The sequence below is a fragment of the Grampus griseus genome, assembly GCF_964374135.1.
Source record: "Grampus griseus genome assembly, chromosome: 17".
NCBI lineage: Eukaryota > Metazoa > Chordata > Mammalia > Artiodactyla > Delphinidae > Grampus > Grampus griseus.
Window position 1 is genome coordinate 10,033,478 of NC_139011.1, and position 25,313 is coordinate 10,058,790.

Genomic DNA, 25,313 nt, shown 5'->3' on the forward strand with positions numbered 1-25,313 from the left:
GAAAGACAAATACCACATGATATCACTTGGAATCTAAAATATGACACAAATGAACCTATCTACAAAACAGAAACAGACTCGTGTACATAGAGAATAGACTTGTGGTTGCCAAGCAGAGGGGAGCAAAGGGATGGACTGGGACTTTGGGGTTAGTAGATGCAAACTATTACATGTAGAATGGATAAACACCAAGGTCCTACTGTAGAGCACAGTGAACTATATATCCAATCTCCTGGGATAAACCATAATGGAAAAGAATATTAAAAAAAGAATGTATATATGTATATAACTGAGTCACTTTGCTGTATAACAGAAATTAGCACAACATTATTAATCAACTATACTTCAATTAAAAAAATAGAGAATAAAAAAAGGATAGGATTTGACTTGCAAACATGGACTTTCAGATATATTTTCTGAGGAACACCATTAAGGAAAAGAAGGAATTTATTGCTTATATTTACAACATATTAACAGGAACATGGCCACCTGCCAAATCTGTGAGCACAACTGGAGAGAGCACATTAGTCAAGAGCATGGTGTATTGCTGCATACAGAGACCTAGTTCAAAGTCTCAGTTCTAGGACTTTGGGAAAATTACTTAACCTCAGTTTCCCCATCTGTAATATGGGGGACAAGACCACAGACATCTCAGGGTTGTTGAGAAGTTAAAATGAAATAATTAGTTAAATCTTATGATAGACCAGGCACTGCTCATATACTTTAGACGGTAACACTTACTTACAACACTGTATTAGGGATTATCCATCTTTTACAGAGGAGGAAACTGAGGCATAAAGAAGGTAAGTGGCTTGCCCAAGGTCACACAGCTAGCTAGCGGTAGAGCTAAGAGGCAAGCCCAGGTCATCTGGCCTCACAGTCTGTGTTCCTGACCACCTGCTATAGACTGAATGCTTGTGTCCCCTCAAAACATGTTGAAACTAATCCCCAATGTGATGGTATTTGGAGGTGATTAGATCATGAGGGCATGAGATTAGTGCCCTTATAAAAGAGACCCCAGAGAGCTCCCTCACCCCTTTCTCCATGTGAGGACACAGCAAGAATATGAACATTTATGAACCAAGAAAAGAGGCTTCACCAGACACAGAATCTGCTGGCACCTTGATCTTAGATTCCCCAACCTCCAGAATTATGAGAAATAAATGTGTGTGGTTTAAGCTACTCAGTCTATGGGTTTTTTTTTTTTTTAAGAAATTTATTTATTTATTTAATTTATTTATTTTTGTCTGCGTTGGGTCTTCGTTGCTGCACGCAGGCTTCCTCTAGTTGCGGCGAGCGGGGGCTACTCTTCGCTGCGGTGTGCGGGCTTCTCATTGCGGTGGCTTCTCTTGCTGCGGAGCACAGGGTCTAGGCGCGTGGGCTTCAGTAGTTGTCGCTGGTGGGCTCCAGTAGTTGTGGCGTGCGGGCTCTGCAGCACAGGCTTAGTAGTTGTGGCATGCGGGCTTAGCTGCTCCACGGCCTGTGGGATCTTCCCGGACCAGTGCTTGAACCCATGTCCCCTGCATTGGCAGGCGGATCCTTAACAACTGTGCCACCAGGGAAGCCCCAGTCTATGGTATTTTGATAAAGCCACCCAAAGTGAGACACTTCTACACCATCATGTCTCTCAAACAAGGTAAGTATGTGAAGTTTAACACACAACAGATTCTTAGAAAGTGTGTTTCCCTTTTTTCTCCTCAGTGAGGACTACTAGAGGGACTGAAACGATCCCTTGGGATCCCATGGTACGCCTGACACGTGCTGGATGTCTCTTTGATGACACACAAGCGCACGGGCAGGTGTGCAGTGGCTCTGCCGCCTCTAGCTCTGTGACCTTGAGCAAGTCATCAAGCTCCCTGACCCTCTACTTCCTCACCTGGATGTACAATGTGGCTGAAAATACTTGCCCCTAATAATTTCACACAAGTGTTCTGAGGCTTAAAGAGATAACAAATGCAAACCTCCCTTGAAATTTTAAATCCTCTGCAAATGCTAGATTTGTTTTATAAGAGAATGAGGCTGATACCAGACCTTACCCTCCAGATGAGAGCTGGCCTTCCAAAGCATCCCCTCCTCCTTTCCTACCAAGTCATAGGCTTACTCTAATGGCACCATTTTTGCTCAAGGCGTGTTTGGAATGTTTCTTCAGAAATTACCTTTATAGCTGGTTTAGAAGCCAAATGGGCAAATCAGTTTTATTACCTCACCTACGGGCTTCTGTTTCATTTTGGAGAGCCAAAAATACATTTTCTGAGCTCTTCTCCCATCGTATTCATAAGAAGCAGTTCTCAATGATTTATGTCTATTTTTAAAAAATCTCATCCACCCACACAGGGGGCAGACTTGCCTCATGGACACCATCAAAGGAACCTGCCGTGGGAGTCTGAAAGCAGAATCATGATTTCACAGTCACATTCCACACTCATCCAACCTGAATGACTGTGCCCTGGGGTACCAGCTGGGTCTGTGAACTAGGGGCTTAGCCTGTCCAACTATCAGGAAATCCATCCCTAGAATCACCTTAGAAGTCATGTTATCTAAATCATCCCCTTCATTTATTCAACTCATGCATTCTCTCAAAAAAGCATTTACCACACACTTTCCCAGCATATGTGACGATGTAAAAGAGACGGAGGAGGATGCAGCCCTCAGAGCCCTCACGCTCCAGTGAGAGAAGCACACAAGTGCGAGAGTTGCGTCATGCACACTCTGATAGAGGCCTGCGATCACGTGAGAGGGAGAGTCCCGGGAAGGCTAGGTCCAGAGCCCTGATTAGGGAGCTTTCTGGAGGAGGGGCCCTGGAAGGACCAGTTAGAGTTAGCCAGGTGAAGAAGGAGTAAGGTATCTGGGAAGAAGGATGCATGCATACTCAGGCCTCCAGAGGTGAAAGCACATGGCGCCTTTGGAAAACAGTACCACTGGGGAGCCGGGCGGCCCTGAGGTGGCCCAGAGACGGAACTGGCCCAAGACTAGTAGGTCTGGTCCCGCAATGTAGATCTGTACACCAAATACTAAACCACTTGACAATATTTCAAACTCAGAGTGGGAGAAAGGGATTCTTAACAAAGACCTAGCTTCCCTAGAAGAGGCTGGCAAATGCATGTACATCTCTCCAGGGAACCGTCTGTCGGGCTGAGAAGTACCTGTTCTGTTGGGTTGGAGCCTACTCAGCCTCTCTGGCTGGGGCTTTTCTTGCAGCTGCCCCACTTCCCTCATTCATGCTCCCTTCCTGGCTCCTGTTGGTACTGATTTGACCACCAGGCTTCTTAGCTGCTTGATCCCATTTACTACGCCTGGTTCAGAAATTCTTAAATTGGGGTGCAAGAATTCAAGATTCAAGAACTCAAGAGGAATCCATGAACTTGAAGAACAGAATTTACTTCTTTTTTCACTCACCTCCAGCTGAAATTTATTTATTTATTTATTTTTTTGGCTGCACTGGGTCTTCGTTTCTGCACGCGGGCTTTTCTCTAGTTGCGGCGAGTGGGGGCTACTCTTCGCTGCGGTGCACGGGCTTCTCATTGCGGTGACTTCTCTTGTTGCGGAGCACGGGCTCTAGGCGCGTGGGCTTCAGTAGTTGTGGCATGCGGGCTCAGTAGTTGTGGCTCGCGGGCTCTAGAGCGCAGGCTCAGTAGTTGTGGCACACGGGCTTAGTTGCTCCACGGCATGCGGAATCTTCCCGGCCCAGGGCTCGAACCCATGTCCCCTGCACTGGCAGGTGGATTCTTAACCACTGCGCCACCAAGGAAGTCCTCCAGCTGAAATTTAGATCATCATTCATCCATGTGGACAACAAACCCCAGTAGTAACTGTAGCCCCTCCCCCTACAGCTTCATCACCAACAGGAACAACTGATATTCCCATTTCATAGCAGGACTTTTGCAGAATCTCAAAATAGTGTTTGTATTCGTCGCTGCTTTGCAATTGCAGTACATATTAGACCCACCACTGGATCACATCATAAATGTGGCGGAGTTTTTTTTTTTTCACATTTTGCCCAACATTTTTCAGTAGATTTGGCTTCCTTTCTAATCCTATATATTTCATTTTATGCACTTAATCCATCTAAGAAGGCGTCTATAGCACACAAAAAATTTTTTGTACAGTGTTGATAATCTCCCACTTAAGCACTGTTCTATGTGCTTATAAACACAAATTAGCACATTTAATTTTTGCTATCACTGACATCATTAATGATGTGACTTTTACAGGTGAAGAAACCAAGGCACAGAAAGCTTAAGTGAACTACTCAACACCACACAGCCTGTGAGTGGTGGGGGGTGGGGGGGGGAATCCGAAAAGCCTGGTTCCAGAGGCCATGCTCTCAACCCCTGGGCTGTGCTGACTGGAAGAGCCTGGAGGGGTGCAGGTCCAGAGTCCCAAGGCCTCAGTTTGGTCCTGGAGGTGATGGGAAGCCTCACAAGGGTCTGCAGCAGAAGAGAAGAGAGTCACATCTGAGCTGGGGATGGATATTTCTTTGCCAACGGAAGGAGGAGTGAATGGAGTGGGGAAACTGGACTCAGGGAGGCGGGTGGAAACCCGACAGGCATGGAAAAGGCCCGACCATGGCTGTAGCAGTGGGCAGGATGGTGGTGCCCAACTCCTATAGTATTTAGGCTATGGAATCAACACATCCTGGCACCCAGAGAATGAAGCGGCTCAACCCAGGTTCTTTTTTCCACCAACTCCGCTACCCCAAATCAAGAAAATGACAAGACTATATTCTGAAGCCAATTATAATCCATAGGGAGAAAAATGCCAACTTTTAAGAACATTTAAATTGATCTGCATGGTCGGGAGGGAGCCTCTGGATTTCCGACAACGGCCAGTTCAACCCCACACACTTCGGTGCATGTAATACGTGCCTGGCACAGTGACAGGCTTGAGACTAGAGAAGGGTTACACAGTGTGGCCCAAAGAAGGGGCCCTGGCATTGTGGGTAGGCCAGTTCTTCATTGTGTGGGTCTGTCCTGCACACTGTGGGACATTTAACGTCCCTGCACTCTGGGCATCATACGCCAGCAGTACCTCATCTCATCATGGCGACTGCCAAAAAGCGAGCCCTGCGTTTGCAAATGTACTCTGGGGAAGAACTACCACCCTGCTTGAGAGCCATTAGGCTACAGACGAAAGTAAGAATAAGAGGCACCACTGGACCCATCTGCGTTAACAGTCCTTCCCAGTCTCACAGCAATGTTCTGCTATTTATGATCTAATACTAACCACAAATTCTTCCCTGAACGTGCTCTCCTTAATGCCTCTGTGCCTTTATCCATGCTGTTCCTTCTTTGGACACACTCTCCTCCTGTGCTTATTTGCCTGGAAAATTCTTAGTGTCTGGCACGTAGTCAGAACTCAATGCACAATACCCGTTCTGTACGCCTATCTGCTCTGTGAAGGCCATTCGGCATCCCTGGGTAGAATAAGGCACACTTTCTGCAACCACTCTGCTTTACGCTTACTTCCACTAAGAAAATGACCAAACTGAATTGTAATCATTTCTTTCCAAATAGAACATAAAAGTCTAGTAGACACTCAAAAATATGTGTGGAATGAATGAATAAATAACATCTTAATTTGCCCAGTGATCTGCAGCAGCTCTCAACAACCCCAAGAGGAGACGGGTCACATAATATTTCCATTTTTCTGAGAGAAAAACCACAAGCCCCACTCTCCCTAAAATACTATCATGTGTGCGTTGAATGTTTAATCAGTGTTCAGCAGTGTTCTGTCATTTTAAATGCACTATATCATTAACTAGTAAGTCTAAGAAGTTCAATGGCTCTCCCAAGGTCAAGGGCAAACAGCCAGTGAGCTACACACGGAGGTCATCTGTCTCCTAATCTGTGGGGCTCACTGGGGACAAGGGAATAGGGCACAAAGCAAATCCATCAGGATTTATAAAGAGTGCGTATCAGGGCTAGAACTCTCTGCAGAAGGATTTTTGATCATACCTTAAAAAGCATATGCTCACATCATCATTTAAAATTTTTTCTGACTTGTAAGGTTTCACTTTCTCACCCACTTCTGCAGAAAGCCACCAGTCGCATGAAGCCGGGCCCTCCTGGGCTCCTGGGAACCCAGACACCCCTGTCAGTGCCAGGAGGGTGGTGAGTGTCCTTAGCCTGTGGGAGCTGCCGCCCTCTGGGTCCTCTCCAGCCCCTGAAATCCCTCCCTTGGCATGTTCTGGGTTCTACTTTCTTGGAGCTCACCTGGGAGGGAAACCAGTGCTGGGAGACCACAGGGCGTGCTTGGCTCCAAGACGCACCCGCTATGGGCTGAGGTCGTGGGCTGCATTTTGCATTTGCCTCAACGCGTGGGTGGTCTTCAGGGCTGGTGCAAGGAGCGCATATTGTAGCAATTTAGCGGGGAGACCACAGAAGTGGGTAAAGCAGCAAAGCTTGGAGAGGGCTTGGAGGTGCGCTCCACACCCCGAATCCTGCCAAACGCCTCTTGCCACCCACAGGACGAAAATGTGTTTCCAGAGCCTTCTTGTGCTGGACAACAAATTACCCAACGCTCCCTTCCTTCAGGCTCTGTTTACTCGGATCTAAAATAATGGGTAAGATTGTCCAGCCCTTAGATTCAGCGTGCGGACGAGACGGTGCGTTGTTTAAATGCTCACAGTGGCAAGGGGAATGGTAGAGAGAGGGGAAAACCTGTGTGACCCACGAGGCAGAAAGGGTGCACAACTCAGTTCTGCAGCGATTTATATCGAATAGATGCCCCATTCCAGACCCTTACGGAGAAACAGAGACGAAAGAGATAAAGCCCCAGCTGTCATAGCCCTGACGTGAGGCCTGGCTTGCATTTTCTTTCAACTTGGAATGACGGAGGGAAGGCAGTCAGGATGTGAGAGGAGAGCGAGCGCCCCGGGGGGTGGGACAGAGGCTGGGGAGCTGGACTCCATGGGGCTTCCCCCACTGAGCCCAGGGCCCAGAGTCAGATTAAACCTGGAGCAACTTTTCCTAAGAACATCGCATAATGAGGCCCTGCTGTGGGCTGGCCCCAAGCGGAACACATCAGAAGCATCATCGGATTGTCTTAGAAGTTTTCTAGGAATGAATGAAGCTTGTCTTCTGCCTTACAAAGGAAGCATCATTAGCCCTTGTTTTAGAGACAAGGAGGTGGTTCTGTACACAAGCCAAGGATGGGCGCTTCAGAGCCAAGCAACTATGTGACTTTGGCAAGTTTTTTAACCTGAGCCTCAGTTTCTTTATCTGTAAAATGGAAAACATGACTAGCTCCCTCCCACTTTTGCTGATGAAGGTTAAAAGCCACCTACATTTAGCATGGCATCTGGCACATCAATTATGAAATGATAATACGTAGATATTAAGATAATTCCAGATATATATTCTAGATACTCAAAATAACATGGGTTAAGTGTGCAAAACACCGCAGACATTTGACAAATGTTAGCTTTTTTGCCGTTACCCTTCTCCAGCCCAGGCTTACTGAAGTTCTGTGTTCCCAGAACTTAGCACAAAGTTAAGTCCTCCAGGCACACTGGCTGGAATACACAAAATGGTAGAACGAGAATGTCAAGCTGGGTATCCTCTAGATCTGTGATTATTTCACCATTTCATGCTTTAGCATCCCTCAAGGAACATGAGCATCCTCTCCCCCAGGACAGACAGACACACACACACACACACACACACACACACACACACACACACACACCACTTGGCATTAACAGCTCAGCAATCTGTGGCTTCCAGGAGAGGTTCAATTGTCAGATGTACTCCAGCCCGCTACCCCTCGGTACCTGTGCAATTACTTATCAAGACCGCACTTCATACTTTGGAGAGAGCCGCGCGGAGACGCTGGAGTGAAGCTCTCCTGGCCGCCCCAGGGGGTCCCACACCTCCCTCTCCTTCACCTAATGATGACCCAGTGACTCGGGCCCTGCTGTGCCCGGCCAGGCTTTGCTACTTTCCCAGCCAGAGCAGGCACACTCCAGAAGGTCGAAGGGATTACAGGAAGAACTCTAATCTGAGCATAAACGCCTCCAAGAATTCTTTAAATGGATTTATGCTTTCGTATGGCAGCTGACAAAGGAAATAGTTACTGCAAACCTTTTTGCTTCGAGCTCCCCCTTCCAAGGAGACGCTTATCTTCCCTGAGACCATGTCTGTTTCAGAAGAGCTGCTAGCAGCGCGGGGTCAGACAAGGTAGGGGACTCCTGGGAAGGGGACCACGGTGCGTACATCACCAACAGCTGTGGGAGCTGGGAGTGTGGGGCCACGTGAGAGTCCCCTCTGTCCGCAGACACTCACACAGAACCAGATGCCCCCAAATAGGAGTGAATGGTGCCCCTCTGGAAGGAGACTAGCTGTTCATTTCCTTCTTTTTATTTTCCTGTGTCAGAGACAGATTCGCTATCCTACAGGTCTGGAACAAACGTTGTTGCCAGACAGTGGGATCCTTTTCCATCACTGGTTGAAATCAGGGCCTGTTTCAATAGCATACATTGAGTTTTTTGTCTGCATTTTTTTTTTTTTTTTTTTTGGCGGTACGCGGGCCTCTCACTGTTGTGGCCTCTCCCATTGCGGAGCACAGGCTCCGGACGCGCAGGCTCAGCGGCCATGGCTCACGGGCCCAGCCGCTCCGCGGCATGTGGGATCTTCCCAGACCGGGGCACGAACCCGTGTCCCCCGCATCGTCAGGCGGACTCTCAACCACTGCGCCACCAGGGAAGCCCTGTCTGCTTTTTTTAAAATTGACGCACAACACTGAATTTTAATTAAATTCAACAAACACGTGCAGAAGGCCAGCTACAGGCCAGGTACCTGTGCTGGGTGCTTGGGCAGTGGGATGTAGCCTCACTGAGCCTGTGTCCTCGCTGGCAAACCTGACACAGGCCTTGCGCTGACTCAGGAGCTTCCCAACTCCTTCCCCAGCATCTTGGATTTCATTAAAGGTGCCATTTACCCAGGTACCTTCTGTTGGATCCAGGCAATCACCTTGGTTTCTTTAGCAACAGGTTCAGAGAATTCTAACTGCTAAATGACTCAAAACTCCATCCTTCTCCATGGGGTCCTGGTTGCTACCATCCTGGCCGCTTTTATGATTTTTGCCCAGACTTGTGCTAGACACTCCCATGTTGGACTCCTCAGCTTCTCCACTTCCAAACCGTCTTCCCTCTGCATCTAGAACCATCTTCCCTCTAACACAGTCTGACCACATCCCAACCCAGCCTAAGTGCATTTGACAGGTGCCTGTTTCCTCTCTATGAAATTCTTACTCTTTATTTCACAAGGCCCTTCTCACCATGAGTTCAATTTGACTCTCGTCTGCAATTACTCCTCCGCCCCACCCACATTCCTGCAGGGCCTCAGCCACACAAGGAACCACTGGAAGCTGCCCTGACACGGCATCTGACTCATTCTCCAGGAGCGAGGTGGGTACCACTGTCCTGCTCAGGGACCACGTTACTCTCATGTCAGCATCTCTGCTCAAGGTGACCACACACTCTCTGTTAGGGTGAGAGTGGGGGCGGATTTTGTGTATCCAGGGATGTTGGAGGGGGATGTGGGAACTCTTGGATTCTGAGCTGAGCTGCTAGAAGAAGGCTGAGCAGAATCTCGGAGCACAGAAGAACATCACTGCACTCTGGCAATGGAACGATCGTTACCTATCGGGGTCCTTATGAGACGGCTCCACACACCCTGACTCTGGGGTCGGTGAGGCTTGCTTGGGTAGAGCCTTGTGACTCGGCAATCTTGGGTCTCTGTCTGAAGATGTCCTTGCCTTTTTTTGTGTGGCAGACTTCAGGGCACCCTTGGGTACCTCTTCTCCCTTCCCCCAGGGGGCCAGTGTTTTATCTGAGCACATGGCTGCCCAAATTGGTCAACATTTCCCAGCCTCCCTGTAGCAAAGTGGAGCCACGTGACAGATTTCTGCCCCATAAGAGGTGACTGCGAATGGTGTGTCCTTAAAAGAATATGCCTAATGGATAAACAACAAGTCCTACTGTAGAGCACAGGGAACTATACTCAATATCCTGTGATAAACCATAATGGAAAAGACTATGAAAAAAGAATGTATATATGTGTATAACTGAGTCACTTTGCTGTACAGCAGCGACGGGCACAACATTGTAAATCAACTACACTTCAATTTAAGAAAAAGAAAGACTATGCCTGGATTGCTCTAGTCCTTTTGCCCCATCCCGCCATCTGGAGATGGTGCCCGCTAGAAGGGGCACTTTGGAACTGGAGATGCAAGTTGTCATTTGAAGATGGTGACACTGCCCTGTCCCCTGGACTTCCTACCTCTGCAGTGTTTTATGGGAGAGGAATAAACGTGCATCTTCTCTAAGTCACTGTATTTTGGGGTCCTTGTTTTCATATCAGCTTAGCCTGTGTCCTTACTACGCTAGGCTCTTGCAACAGCTTAAGTATCCAAGTCTTTTTCTGCCATTTATACCTGTGGCTTTGAGAGCAAAATGCTAGGTTTTCCCTTTTTTTTTCCAGTTCCAGAGTTGGTGGCTAATGTCTGGTTAGGGTGGTGGGGCAGGGAGAGCAGATGTCTTAGGGGATAAGTAGAAACCTGGTCAGAGACTGGGGAAGTGTGGGATTATTTGCTGCTCTCCCCCTACCTCCTAGGTACAGTCCCCAGAAATGGCACCTTTTCAACTATTTTATTTTACTTTTTAATTTATTTTATTTTGTTTATTTTTATTTTTGGCTGCCTTGGGTCTTCGTTGCTGCACACAGGCTTTCTCTAGTTGCGGCAAGCAGGGGCTACTCTTCGTTGCAGTGCACGGGCTTCTCATGGCGGTGGCTTCTCTTGTTGCGGAGCATGGGCTCAAGGCACGCGGGCTCAGTAGTTGTGGCTCACGGGCTCTAGAGTGCAGGCTCAGTAGTTGTGGCGCACGGGCTTAGTTGCTCCACGGCATGTGGGATCTTCCCGGACCAGGGCTCGAACCCATGTCCCCTGCATTGGCAGGCAGATTCTTAACCACTGCACCACCAGGGAAGCCCTTTTCAACTATTTTAACTTCACATATTTCTATGGCTGTGAGAGTCATTATAAACCTTCACGACTATTCTGGTATTTTCCCTCTGAGCACATGCTCAGCCTGCACACTTCCTCCCTCTTCAACTTAGGTGCAGACGCATGACTTTCTTTGGCCACTGGAATGTGAGCAGGGTGGCACATGTCCATTCTGGGTGAAGTGCTTGTGGTCAGTGCTGGGCACTGCAGTGCACCTTCCCCTGCGGTGGTGATCATGGCAGATCACACTGCATCAGAGCCTCCAGCCTCCTGAATCCCAAGTGGACAGGCAGGGAGCAGCACCCCTAGGAACCAACCGTGGATATGCAGCATGAGCAAGAAAACAAATAAACCTTTGTTATTACAAATGACTAAGGTCTGGAAGTTGTTTGTTTCTGCAGCATAACTTAGCCTGTCCTGACTAATGTGATGGTGGTTATTAAGACTACAATGAAAACCAAAGCATTCCAGGAGGTATTTTTGAGATATGAGTGATGAGACTGTAAGACACTGAGGGAAGGTACTTCAAGGGTGACGCCTTTTTTTGGCCGCCCGGCATGCGGGATCCCAGTTCCCCCACCAGGGATCGAACCTGCGCCCCCTGCAAAGAAGCACGGAGTCTTAACCACTGGACCGCCAGGGAAGTCCCAAGGGTGATGCCTTTTTAAAGTATTTCCTTCCCCACTAATTGGCCCATGTTCTCCCCTCCTTGGCTCTGCCCCTAAATGTAAGAACCTGGTTAACTGGCATTTCAAGGTAAAGGAGGGAGAACTGTCTGGCCCTGCAGGGAAGGGGTGTTGAGAGAGCTGGGGGAAGGGAAGTATTTTATCACTGACATCGTTTAAATTGACATTGTTAAACTGCTACCAGAAAGCAGAACAACTTTTAGTCAGTTTAATTCTTTTACTTACAGACAACACACCCTTTAATGTCTGCACTGGGCAGTCACCCTCCACCACCCAATTAGTACATCACCAACCTGGCTTCCCCTCTAGGTACAGGTGGACTGATTCAGTGCGTGCTGGAGAGCTGGGGTCTGAAATTGACAACAACTCACCAATTAACCCTGAACCAGTACCTGCTGCATGAACGCTGTTGCTCCTACCTGGACGGCTGCTCCTGCTTTCTTGAACTGGTAAAGTCCTTCACAGTTCAAGACCAAGTTCACTTGGCACCTCCTGTGTAAATCTGGCTATGATATCCCCTGGGAGATTTCATCTCTACCTCAGCTGTGATCCCGGGACTTATTTTCATACTACGGTTATGAAGTGACAGTTGTTTATAGTTACACGTCTTTCTTTTCCCCTAGACAGTGAGTTCTGAGAGGCCAGGTGTGTGTTTATCTCTGGGTCCCCATGCTGAGCACAATGCCTGGCACCAGGTAAGTACTCAATACATTTTCTGTTGACTTTGCAAATATTCCTCTAGTTCCAACTACATGCCAGATACTGGACAAGGCTGTGTGGTTACAAAGACATGCAGGTCATTAGGTGTGAAAGGCACTCTATGACCTACCCCCATCCCTGTTCAGGAAACATCACTCTCTCTCCTTCTTGCCTGGCAAGGATGGAAAGTCATCCTTTCATTTATAAGCCACAACATACAACAGAATGCCGTCTGCTTTATGGCCTCGATTATCTTCTTTCCTGAAGGTTGTTAAGGGATCATAGAAGGATGCCTGGTAGCCAAAAATCTATTCTGAGTAAAGAAGAACAGGTCATTTCATCTGGGCCATAATGGTTTCTTTCCAGCCACTCGGCTCCCCAAAGGCTGGGCCTCCCCATTTGCTGCGTCAGCATGTACCTTTGCTCCCAACTTGTGACTGTGTCACAAGGAACCACCCAGACATCTCACCAGGCTGGGGATCTTTGATTTTTACTGCTAGTCTGTTGCAATATTTAGCAAGGAGGGGGGGAAATTATTATATTGTGTGATTCTAATATATTGTACTATTAACTAACATTAGCTACCTTGCATGGATTGCTTAGATATGCCAGACAAGCCTTTGAGCTATGTCCTTTGCATTCATTTGCCCGACTGCTCTTCAAATCAGCTCCACAACATGCATAATTTTATTATTCTCATCTTACAGATAAGGACACTGTGATACACGAAGATTAAGCGATTTGCCCAAGGTCAGACAGCTAGCAAATACTAGATTCGGAACCTGTATCAGATTTGTGTGTCTTCAAAGTCTGGACCCACAGCCCTACATTTGCAGTGATGGCTTGAGCCAGTTCGAACTGGCTCAGAGCTGACTGCGTCATCTTTTCCCAACTCTGCGTTCAGTGACATCACATGGGGAGCTTGAAATCGGCCGTGGTGGGAATATTTACACTGCAGGAATTGGCAATCACTATGAATCTGGTTTCTTTTCTTCTGAAGATACAGTTGGTAAAGATTTACCAGCACATTAGATGTGTGGCTTCCTGGCTGGGAGGAAGAAAGAAAAAAAAAAAAGAAAGAGGAGGAAGGGAGGAAGAACTTCTGTTTTTCCTGGCTTAATTCTACTGGTCCATTGAACAGAGAGATAATCCTGGAATATAGGAAGCTCAGAAAGCTTAAAAAAGGAGTTGCAAGTCTCTCTAAATTTCATCCATTCTAACACTCCATGACTCCAAAACCTGAGGTTTCTTCCCCCATGCAAACTGAGAACCCATCATGTGCCAGGCCCTGTTCTTGGGGGCCTATATCTAGGGGCTGAAATCGTTACACCAAAGTTGGTTCTCCCAGTTGGAGCAGTGGGACATGCTCCCACATGCTCCCTGGCTGGGGCTCCCAGGCAGTTCCCGGGATGTTTGGACAAGCAGGAGGAGATCTGGGGAGTATTCAGGCCAGGGGAGCCTCCTGCCCTTACAGATATTCTTCTTGGGTAGCTGGTATAGGTGGGGCTCCAGGAACACCTGTGAGGTTGCTTCACTCGCTATACCTCCCAGAGTCTGGGTCAGGCCGCACCTTCTGTCACCAGCCCCACAGACAGGGACGAGTGGGCTGGGCTCCAGGTAGGGCCCAAGCTGGGGCACCAGCCAGGTAAAGGCGGGAGGAGACCCAGCTTGAAGCTGATCTCTTCTTAGCTAGCTGACAGCCAGCTAATCTATTAAATGTACAGTTCAGAACAGAGAAAGCAGAGTAGTGGTCATGAGAGTAGCCTCTGGAATCAGTCTGTTGGTGTCCAAATCCTGGTTCTACCACTTTTTGCCTTGGGGTATTTGGGTAAGTGGCTTCACCTCTCCTGGGCCTCAGCTGTCTAACCTGTAAAGCATACACGAGGGTGCTCTGTCTGCTCACACTTGTGCAATTCTATGTGCCAGCCATTTGCATTATTTTAACTCACTGAACTCTCACAGCAATCCAATCTTATTCTCATTATGCCCATTTTTCAGATAGGAAGACTGAAGCACGGAGAGGTTAAGCCACTTGCCCTAGGTCACACAGCTTGAAGTAACAGAGCAAGGATCCAAACCCAGGCCGTCTGGCTCCAGACTCCATGTACATAACCCACACTCTACTGCTCATCTTGATAATAAAAGACAGTAACTGTGTCTACCTCATAAAGGTATCATGAGGATTAAGAGAATTAACATATGTACAGTACCGAGAAAAGCACCTGGCCTTTACTCCTTCCTTTTTCAGTGAGAACAGACAGCTAGACAATTCCCTGGCCTGATTTGTTTATTTATGAGCAAATATACTGAGGGCCTATCTTGCTACTTTTTTTTTTTTTTTTTTTTTGGCTGCACCAAAAAATCTTAGTTCCGTGACCAGGGATTGACCCCCATGCCCGCTGCGGTGCAAGCATGGAGTCTTAACCACTAGACCACCAGGGAAGTCCCCAGAGGGCTTATCTTGTTCAGGGCCCTGAGATGGGCACTGAGGACACCAAGATGCAGAAGACAGAATCTGGAGCTCATGGTTCAGGTGAGGACACCTGCTCTTTCCTCCAGATAAAGGCGTTATCTCAATCATCCAAGGCCGAAAACACACTTGTCCTTTGTTCCAGGAGATGTTCTATCTTCCAAGTCTGTTTGCTTTAAAAACATCCTTGGGAAGATAGTCCAGAATAAAAGCAGTCAGTGCCTCTGCTTGCAAGATACACAGAAACGTGAGAGACCCTTCCAGAAATGTCTTCCAACAAACCTACAAGTTGCAATCCTTGTCACATCACTGGGCAACACTTTAGAAGAAAATGTTTTCATGTCTTTCATTGTTGTTTTCTTGTTACTTTGTGGTTGTTGTTGGCACTCCCCGTGTTACGTTGTTTAACATTATTTCATATAAAATTAATATTATTTTAATATAATAATAATTAATATTAGCAATATTGAACTTTGAACAATATACCAACTGCAAAGCTAGTGAGCCACTGCTGTCCTTATTGGGATTAATCACTCTAAAGTTACGGCAAAGAAGTGTTGAAACAGGGAGAAGCTGAAATAAATTCCTGGCTGATGCATTTTAAAACTGATAAACCTTAAAGGATACAGTCAGTATCAGAAACAAATCTGCAAGACAAGCTAAACAGTGTGGGTTTTCATCTTATACATGCACAGATTGGTTTTCAGCCAAAGACAAGGGAACTCCTAGGCAGACTTCTGGAACTCCTTTTTTGCATAGGCTCCTCCTCTCCAGAAACCTGTCGCACAAATTCTAGCTGACTTAGCGTTCTCAAACTCCAACCTCAGGCTTCTCAACTCAGCAAGATTACCATCCTCTCTCTGGGTTCTCTTTTCTCAGACTGTGTCCTGGAAACTGACTCCAGCCAGTTATCTGGACCAATCATTGGGCTCACCTCTTTTGTTTTCTGTCTCTCAGAGATCACACTCCTGTACTGCCTAAATAGAATGTCTGAAAACAGTTGTTTTATATGTTTTATCTTATTTTCTAGTTGTTTACATTGGAGGACAATTCCTATAAAAGTGAATCCTTCATGATTTTTTTTTTCTTTTTTGCTCTATAAATACTTACTGGGGGAAGGGTGGGGGAATCCTTCATGATTTGAAAGAAAATTTTAACCTACACATTGTTGAATAAATGATTGAATGAATAAGTGGCTATGACTTCATCATTATTCATCACTGAAGTAATCAATGTGGCAAGAAACATGCAAAACATTGATTGGATAGATTCAACTCCACTAAACCTCACCTAAAACACATTAGCTGAGAGTGAGGGAGCCAGAATTTCCCATAGGAAAATTCTGATATAATTCCCAGGAGAAGGGTGAAGGGATATGGAGAACAAAAACAGCATATTCATTATAGATATCTAGTCCACATCTCTGAAACAACACAATGATCACAGACAATCTTCTTGGATTCCTGCAGTGACGGGGAACTCAGCACCTCCAGGTCAACCCTTTCCTTCTATGGTCAATCTTAATCCGTTAAAAGTTTTTCCTTATGTTGAACAAGAATCTGCTTCTTCCTCATATCTTCCTTTTATTACTTCTAATCTTGCCATATTGAGCTACAAAAACAAGTCAATCTCCTTTCCACATAATAGTTCTTTAAATATTTGGATCCTGGGCTTCCCTGGTGGCGCAGTGGTTGAGAGTCTGCCTGCCGATGCAGGGGACACGGGTTTGTGCCCCGGTCTGGGAAGCCCCACATGCCGCGGAGCGGCTGGGCCCGTGAGCCATGGCCACTGAGCCTGCGCGTCCGGAGCCTGCGCTCCGCAACGGGAGAGGCCACAGCAGTGAGAGGCCCGTGTACCGCAAAAAAAAAAAAAAAATCCTTTAGTACAATAGATAATGGTTTGTAGGAATGAAATGAAATTATCCTAAAACACTGTAGTGGAGTCTGCAGATCAACTATTTGAGAGCATTGTTCGGTTATTTCAATGTTGGGTGGATATAACTGGCTACTTGAACGAATTCACTATTCAAATAAGAACCTGTTGGTTATGAACATAGGCTTTGAACTTGGATTTGAATGCTGGTTCTGCCATTTACAGGCTGTGGGGTATTGGAAATTTTACTATGATCTTAGTTTCTTCATTTGCATAATAGAAATAATAATGGCTTCCTACTTATGAGGATTCAATAAGATAATATTTGTAAGGTGCATATATTAGAGCCTATTAAACAGTAACTTATTTATGAAATTGTAACTGTTATAACAGTTCGTCAAGAAAATTAATCAATCAATTCCGCACAGGCCTTATGCCAGGAACTGGAATAAAGGATGAATAGGATGTCTTATTGCCCTCTAAGACAACCAACATTAATATGTGTTAAACATGAGACTAGCAATAAAACCCCCGTGCTAAGGAAGCAGACACAAGAACACTTTTACAGAGGAAGTGGCTTTGGAGCTGGGCCTTGCAGAATCAGTAGCTTCCTAATCCGGGATGGGAGAGTAGCAGGGGTGGGAGAGAAAGCACATTAGAGGCAGAATTAGAACAGCAAACTCACAGAGCTGCTATAACCATCTAAAGACATAGCCTCCAAATTCTCTGCCACACCTTCCAGCTGCCCCAGAATCGGCGTTCCGTGACAGCTGGATCAGTAGACTATGTGGACATGAAACTGAGCTGTTTCCCAGCCTAAGACTTAAGAAGCCCAGGCTTTTACGTCCTGTGTCTTTGAACACTCAGTCTTGGAACCCGCCAGGCGTGCTATGAAGAAACCAAGCAACCACGGGGAGAGGCCATTTATGGGTATTCCTACTGCCAGCCCCAGCTGAGGTCTCAGCCACCAGCCAGCACCAACTGCCAACCATGGGAGTAAACCGATCCTGTAAGCAGATCCTCCAGCGGAACCTCCCAGTAGAGGCTTCATGGCCCAAGGATGAGCCTTCCCTGCTGAGCCCTGCCCGAATGGCGGTGCATGAGCTAAATAAATGATGGTTGCCGTCTTAAGCCGTGAAGTTTTGCAACAGTTTGCAAACCAGAACCATTGAGAAAGTTGGCAGAATGTTTAGAGACGGGTAGATACTCTGATTTGGGAAAGAGCGTAAGATGCAAAACAGAGAGTGGTGGAAGAGGCTCTGGAGATAATCCATGTGGAATTAGATGAGGATTTCCTGCAGGTCAGAAGCTTGGGGACACTCAGTCAGGAAGACCAAGTGTGAAGTAGCAACTCCAGACAACCTCTAGTGCAGTACTGCCTAGGTGATAATTCCTGAAGAAAGTATTCTATGGTCACATAAGTTCCACAGTCACAAACAAAATACATGAACATATTAAAGTCTCTTTCCACATATATTTTTCCACCCACATATGCTTTTGTTTCTGTGCAAGCCTTTTAATATACTGTAGTAGCTGTGTTCTGTGGGACCCACTTTGAGAAGCTCTGCTCTGGTCCTTCTATCTAAGTGGATGGAAGACTTCATAATTCATCTCATCTTCACTACTTTGGAGAGGTCCTAATTGCCCCAAAGGGTTAATGTACAGCCCACCAAAAATTCCCCCTCCTGGCATAACTGCTGCCTTGGGAGAATCTGATTCAGAAACACCAGGCACAGTCATCAGAGGAACTCAGCAGAAAAGAGGACTTAGTTTTCCAAGAACCAAATCAACGCCAGCAACACTTCGACTTCAAAACTTCCACAGCCTTCATGAAGACTTGTCAGGCACAATGTGTTTACTGCCTGGTGTGCCCCAGGCTAAACAATCCCTAGAAATACATGTGCTTCGCCTGTTTTCCTTCCTGGGGCCAGGTGGGTATTCCAAACTGTAGCAGACCTCTACTAATTTCTTGGAGGTTCTGAACATACAAAACCACGCTCGCAACCTCAGCAAAGGTCAGCCTTGGTGGACACACTGTGGGGGATCGAGGGGGCAGTCACACGTGGTTTCCATTCATTCAAGAAATTGTCACGGAGCACTGGGCTAGCACAGAGAACACAGCAGGAAACAAGACAGACGTGGATCCTGACCTGATGGGGCTTAGAGTCTAGGGGTGAGGATGGGCAAAATCAAAGAAGAAACAAACACACGTGATAATTACAGACAGTGGCAAGTGCCCCAAAGGAAATCGACAAGGTGCCAAAATGGAGATAATGGAGAAACAAGGGTCTATTTTAGAGCCAGTGGTCAGGGAAGATGAATCTGAGGAGGTGATAGTTGAAGATCAGGACAGGAAAGAGCATTCAGGTAGCGGCAGCTTTGGCATCTAAAGATCTGTTGACTCAGCTGTACACATCTCACAAGTTCCTACTGAAGGCCCACGTGGATCAATGTCCATGATAGGGAACTAGCAGCCAATTTTTAGGACCATATTTCCATTTCTACTGCAATGTGGTCAGAGGTTGGATTCCCCCGAAGCAGACCCCGATGCAAAGATTCATTTGAAAGTGGTTTATTAAGAAGTATTTCCGGGAAATAAACAATAGGGTCTTAGACATGTGGAAAGGGAAGAAAAGGCAGCTAAGCAAGGACTCAACATCAAGCAACGAGAGGAACTAGGGGTCAATCCCAAAGGGGAGCTTTGGAGACAGCGTAGGTCACACCTGAGTCGTCCCAATCAGAGGACAAGGGAGCTGGATTATTTACCCTCCTGCATTCTTCAGCACACTGGTCAAAGCTGCCCCCTGGACAATATATATTCCCGGGCACTTCTGGTCTTGGCAGGGCACAGGTCAAGCAGGCTCCAGCAGCCTGAAGCCACATTGCTGACAAAAGGCCACAGGAGCTGGCTGATGGAACCAACATTACCCCAGGCTTCAGTGTGTCACAGGTACCGTCTGCTACCAGTATATTTATCTATTTGTTTCCGCTGAGCTCTCCAGCATTTATTGCAGTCATTAATACCTGTTAGGAGGTAATCAATACCTGGTTGAAAGTCTAGGTATTGTATTCCTAACCTCAGTCAATACTGTTTCAGAATTACAGTCATGACAAAAGCATGGAGCATTCTTAGCTTAGACTAAGAAATGATCACCCTCACCTGGCTCTTTGGTGTGTCTAATGGCAGACTCTGGGAGGGCTCACGCCAAGGAGTACTTCCCAGAACTTCTGCTGCCAGTGTCCTTGTCCTCACGATGAGCCACAGCCAACCCCTGCCTCTGCAGGAGACCCTCCAACACTAGCAGGTATTCTTGAGTTTTGTCGTGGCATGCAATTCTTTGGGAACCATTTGGCCTTTCAAGAACTTTTAGTATAGAAGAAGAACTACAGTCTTGCAGCCTGTGGAACAAAAACCACATTCACAGAAAGATAGACAAGATGAAAAGGCAGAGGTCTATATACCAGATGAAGGAACAAGATAAAACCCCAGAAAAACAACTAAATGAAATGGAGATAGGCAATCTTCCAGAAAAAGAATTCAGAATAATGATAGTGAAGATGATCCAGGACCTCGGAAAAAGAATGGAGGCAAAGATCGAGAAGATGCAAGAAATGTTTAACAAAGACCTAGAAGAATTACAGAACAAACAAACAGAGATGAACAATACAATAACTGAAATGAAAACTACACTAGAAGGAATCAATAGCAGAATAACTGAGGCAGAAGAACGGATAAGTGACCTGGAAGACAGAATGGTGGAATTCACTGCTGCGGAACAGAATAAAGAAAAAAGAATGAAAAGAAATGAAGACAGCCTAAGAGACCTCTGGGACAACATTAAACACAATGATATTTGCATTATAGGGGTCCCAGAAGGAGAAGAGAGAGAGAAAGGACCCGAGAAAATATTTGAAGAGATTATAGTTGAAAACTTCCCTAACATGGGAAAGGAAATAGCCACCCAAGTCCAGGAAGCGCAGAGAGTCCCATACAGGATAAACCCAAGGAGAAACATGCTGAGACACAAAGTAATCAAATTGGCAAAAATTAAAGACAAAGAAAAATTATTGAAAGCAGCAAGGGAAAAATGACAAATAACATACAAGGGAACCCCCATAAGGTTAACAGCTGATTTCTCAGCAGAAACTATACAAGCCAGAAGGGAGTGGCATGATATACTTAGAGTGATGACAGGGGAAGAACCTACAACCAAGATTACTCTACCCAGCAAGGATCTCATTCAGATTCGCTGGAGAAATCAAAAGCTTTACAGATAAGCAAAAGCTAAGAGAATTCAGCACCACCAAACTGGCTCTAAAATAAATACTAAAGGAACTACTCTAAGTGGGAAACACAAGAGAAGAAAAGGACCAACAAAAACAAACCCCAAACAATTAAGAAAATGGTCATAGGAACATACATATCAATAATTACCTTAAACGTGAATGGATTAAATGCTCCAACCAAAAGACACAGGCTTGCTGAATGGATACAAAAACAAGACCCATATATATGCTGTCTACAAAAGACCGCACTTCAGACCTAGGGACACATACAGAATGAAAGTGAGGGGATGGAAAAAGATATTCCATGCAAATGGAAATCAAAAGAAAGCTGGAGTAGCAATACTCGTATCAGATAATATGGACTTTAAAATAAAGAATGTTACAAGAGACAAGAAAAGACACTATGTAAAGTTCAAGGGATCAATCCAAGAAGAAGATATAATAATTATAAATATATATGCAACCAACATAGGAGCACCTCAATACATAAGGCCACTGCTAACAGCTCTAAAAGAGGAAATCGACAGTAACACAATAATAGTGGGGGACTTTAACACCTCACTTACACCAATGGACACATCATCCAAACAGAAAATTAATATGGAAACACAAGCTTTAAATGACACAATAGACCAGATAGATTTAATTGATATTTATAGGACATTCCATCCCAAAGCAGCAGATTACACTTTCTTCTCAAGTGCGCTCGGAACATTGTCCAGGATAGATCACATCGTGGGTCACAAACCAAGCCTCAGTAAATTTAAGAAAATTGAAATCATATCAAGCATCTTTTCTGACCACAACGCTATGAGATTAGAAATCAATTACAGGGGAAAAAATGTAAAGAACACAAACACATGGAGGCTAAACAATACGTTACTAAATAACCAAGAGACCACTGAAGAAGTCAAAGAGGAAATAAAAAAATACCTAGAGACAAATGACAATGAAAACACGATGATCCAAAACCTATGGGACACAGCAAAAGCAGTTCTAAGAGGGAAGTTTATAGCTATACAAGCCTACCTCAAGAAACAAGAAAAATCTCAAATAAACAATCTAACGTTACACCTAAAGGAACTAGAGAAAGAAGAACAAACAAAAGCCAAAGTTAGCAGAAGGAAAGAAATCATAAATATCAGAGCAGAAATAAATGAAATAGAAACAAAGAAGACAATAGCAAAGGTCAATAAAACTAAAAGCTGGCTCTTTGAGAAGATAAACAAAATTGATAAACCATTAGCCAGACTCATCAAGAAAAAGAGGGAGAGGACTCAAATCAATAAAACTAGAAATGAAAAAGGAGAAGTTACAACAGACACCACAGAAATACAAAGCATCCTAAGAGACTACTACAAGCAACTCTATGCCAATAAAACGGACAACCTGGAAGGAATGGACAAATTCTTAGAAAGGTATAACCTTCCAAGACTGAACCAGGAAGAAACAGAAAATATGAACAGACCAATCACAAGTCATGAAATTGAAACTGTGATTAAAAATCTTCCAACCAACAAAAGTCCAGGCCCAGATGGCTTCACAGGTGAATTCTATCAAACATTTAGAGAAGCGCTAACACCCATCCTTCTCAAACTCTTCCAAAACATTGCAGAGGAAGGAAAACTCCCAAACTCATTCCATGAGGTCACCATCAACCTGATACCAAAACCAGACAAAGATACTACAAAAAAAGAAAATTACAGACCAATATCACTGATGAATATAGATGCAAAAATCCTCAACAAAATACTAGCATACAGAATCTAACAACACATTAAAAGGATCATACACCATGATCAAGTGGGATTTATCCCCGGGATGCAAGGATTCTTTAATATATGCAAATCAATGAATGTGATACACCATATTAACAAATTGAAGAAGAAAAACCATATGATCATCTAAATAGATGCAGAAAAAGCTTTTGACAAAATTCAACACCCATTTATGATAAAAACTCTCCAGAAAGTGGGCACAGAGGGTACCTACTTCAACATAATAAAGGCCATATACAGCAAACCCACAGCAAACATCATTCTCAATGGTGAAAAACTGAAAGCGTTTCCTTTAAGATCAGGAACAAGACAAGGATGTCCACTTTCACCACTATTATTCAACATAGCTTTGGAAGTCCTAGCCACGGCAATCAGAGAAGAAAAAGAAATAAAAGGAATACAAATTGGAAAAGAAGAAGCAAAACTGTCACTGTTTTCAGATGACATGATACTATACATAAAGAATCCTAAAGACGCCACTAGAAAACCACTAGAGCTAATCAATGAATTTGGTAAAGTTGCAGGATACAAAATTAATGCACAGAAATCTCTTGCATTCCCATACACTAATACGAAAAATCTGAAAGAGAAATTAAGGAAACACTCCCATTTACCATTGCAACAAAAAGAATAAAATACCTAGGGATAACCTACCTAGGGAGACAAAAGACCTATATGCAGAAAACTATAAGACGCTGATGAAAGAAATTAAAGATGATACCAACAGATGGAGAGATATACCATGTTCTTGGATTGGAAGAATCAATATTGTGAAAATGACTATACTACCCAAAGCAATCTACAGATTCAATGCAATCCCTATCAAATTACCAATGGCATTTTTTACAGAACTAGAACAAAAAAAATCTAAAATTTGTACGGAGACACAAAAGACTCCAAATAGCCAATGAAGTCTAGAGGGAAAAAAACGGAGCTGGAGGAATCAGACTCCCTGACTTCAGACTGTATTACAAATCTACAGTAATCAGGACAATATGGTACTGGCACAAAAACAGAAATATAGATCAATGGAACAGGATAGAAAGCCCAGAGATAAACCCACGCACCTATGGTCAACTAATCTATGACAAAGGAGGCAAGGATATACAATGGAGAAAAGACAGTCTCTTCAATAAGTGGTGCTGGGAAAACTGGACAGCTACATGTAAAAGAATGAAATTAGAACACTCCCTAACACCATACACAAAAATAAACTCAAAATGGATTAGAGACCTAAATGTAAGACCGGACACTATAAAACTCTTAGAGGAAAACATAGGAAGAACCCTCTTTGACATAAATCACAGCAAGATCTTTTTTGATCCACCTCCTAGAGTAATGGAAATAAAAACAAAAATAAACAAATGGGACCTAATGAAACTTAAAAGCTTTTGCAAAGCAAAGGAAACCATAAACAAGACGAAAAGACAACCCTCAGAATGGGAGAAAATACGTGCAAATGAATCATCGGACAAAGGATTAATCTCCAAAATATATAAACAGCTCATGCAGCTGAATATTAAAAAAACAAACAACCCAATCCAAAAATGGGCAGAAGACCTAAATAGACATTTCTCCAAAGAAGATATACAGATTGCCAACAAGCACATGAAAAGCTGCTCAACATCACTAATTATTAGAGAAATGCAAATCAAAACTACAATGAGGCATCACCTCACACTGGTTAGAATGGGCATCATCAGAAAATCTACAAACAACAAATGCTGGAGAGGGTGTGGAGAAAAGGGAATCCTCTTGCACTGTTGGTGGGAATGTAAACTGATACAGCCACTATGGAGAACAGTATGGAGGTTCCTTAAAGAACTAAAAATAGAATTACCATATGACCCAGCAATCCCACTACTGGGCATATACTCAGAGAAAACCATCATTCAAAAAGACACATGCACCCCAATGTTCATTGCAGCACTATTTACAATAGCCAGGTCATGGAAGCAACCAAAATGCCCATTGACAAATGAATGGATAAAGAAGAAGTGGTACATATATGCAATGGAATATTACTCAGCCATGAAAAGGAATGAAACTGGGTCATTTGTAGTGACATGGATGGATCTACAGACTGTCATACAGAGTGAAGTAAGTCAGAAAGAGAAAAACAAATATCTTATATTAACGCATATATGTGGAGCATAGAAATTGGTACAGATGAACCACTTTGCAGAGCAGAAGTTGAGACACAAATGTAGAGAACAAACATATGGACACCAAGAGGGGAAAGCAGCCAGGGGTGGTGGGGTGGTGGGATGAATTGGGTGATTGGGATTGACATGTATACACGGATGTGTATAAAATGGATGACTAATAAGAAAAAAAATTTTTTAATAAATAAATAAGAAATGATCACCCTCATCTGAGTTGTAAACAGACCCAAACTGATATGACTTCTAACGCAATAGAAGATTGTTTATCTGGGAGTTCACATTCAAGAAGAATCCAAATGATATAACTAGTCTGTATAGAATTTTAAAAATATCATCCATTTAAAAAAATCAT